The following is a 655-nucleotide window of genomic DNA, read 5'->3' as shown; positions in this document are numbered from 1 at the left end:
GTCCCCAGGACCAGCACGCGAAGTGCCGCCGGTGAGTGTTGGGGCCCGGCCAGTTTGGGACTCCTCACGGGCAGAGAGCGACTCAAGTTCCCTTCCTGCTTCCTGTGCGACCCCAGCCGCTCCCGCCTCCCTCTCAGAGCCTTAGTTTTCCTGTACCAGAGAGACTCTGGTCTTGGTGTTGAAGCACCTCCGCCTTCCCGTGCCTGGGCAAGACCCTCGATGGGCAGCAGGTCTTGCCTGGTGGCTTTTCTATTACTACAGTGAGTCAAAAGAAACTGGCAGTCAGTTTTAGTGGCCTTGCCTACCCGCACGTCCTGAATCCAGAGATTAAACCAACCCAGACAGGGGGCAGTTGGGGAAGGTGTGGAGGCACACCCCTGTATTCCCAGCACTCTTGGAGGCTGAGGCAGGAGGGTTGCAAGCTCAGGTCCCACGAGATCTTTGTGAGACTTTGTCTAGAAGACAGCAGAAGCTGGGATGCAGCTCAGTGCAAAGGACGTGGGTCAGTCTCCAGCACCAGCAGCAAAAAAGAAGACCGCGCTAAACATGCAGGCGGACCTCTCACTGCTCCCCAGGGGCAGAGCAGCTGGCCGGTGTCCGAGCCCCACAGACCCTGCGGGTTCTCTGCACCTGCCACGCCGCGGCTGGAGGGCAC

The sequence above is a fragment of the Fukomys damarensis genome, unplaced genomic scaffold (assembly GCF_012274545.1).
Source record: "Fukomys damarensis isolate Sample0158 unplaced genomic scaffold, DMR_v1.0_HiC HiC_scaffold_37, whole genome shotgun sequence".
NCBI lineage: Eukaryota > Metazoa > Chordata > Mammalia > Rodentia > Bathyergidae > Fukomys > Fukomys damarensis.
The sequence above is the reverse complement of the archived record's forward strand: the minus strand, read 5'-3'. Positions refer to the sequence as shown.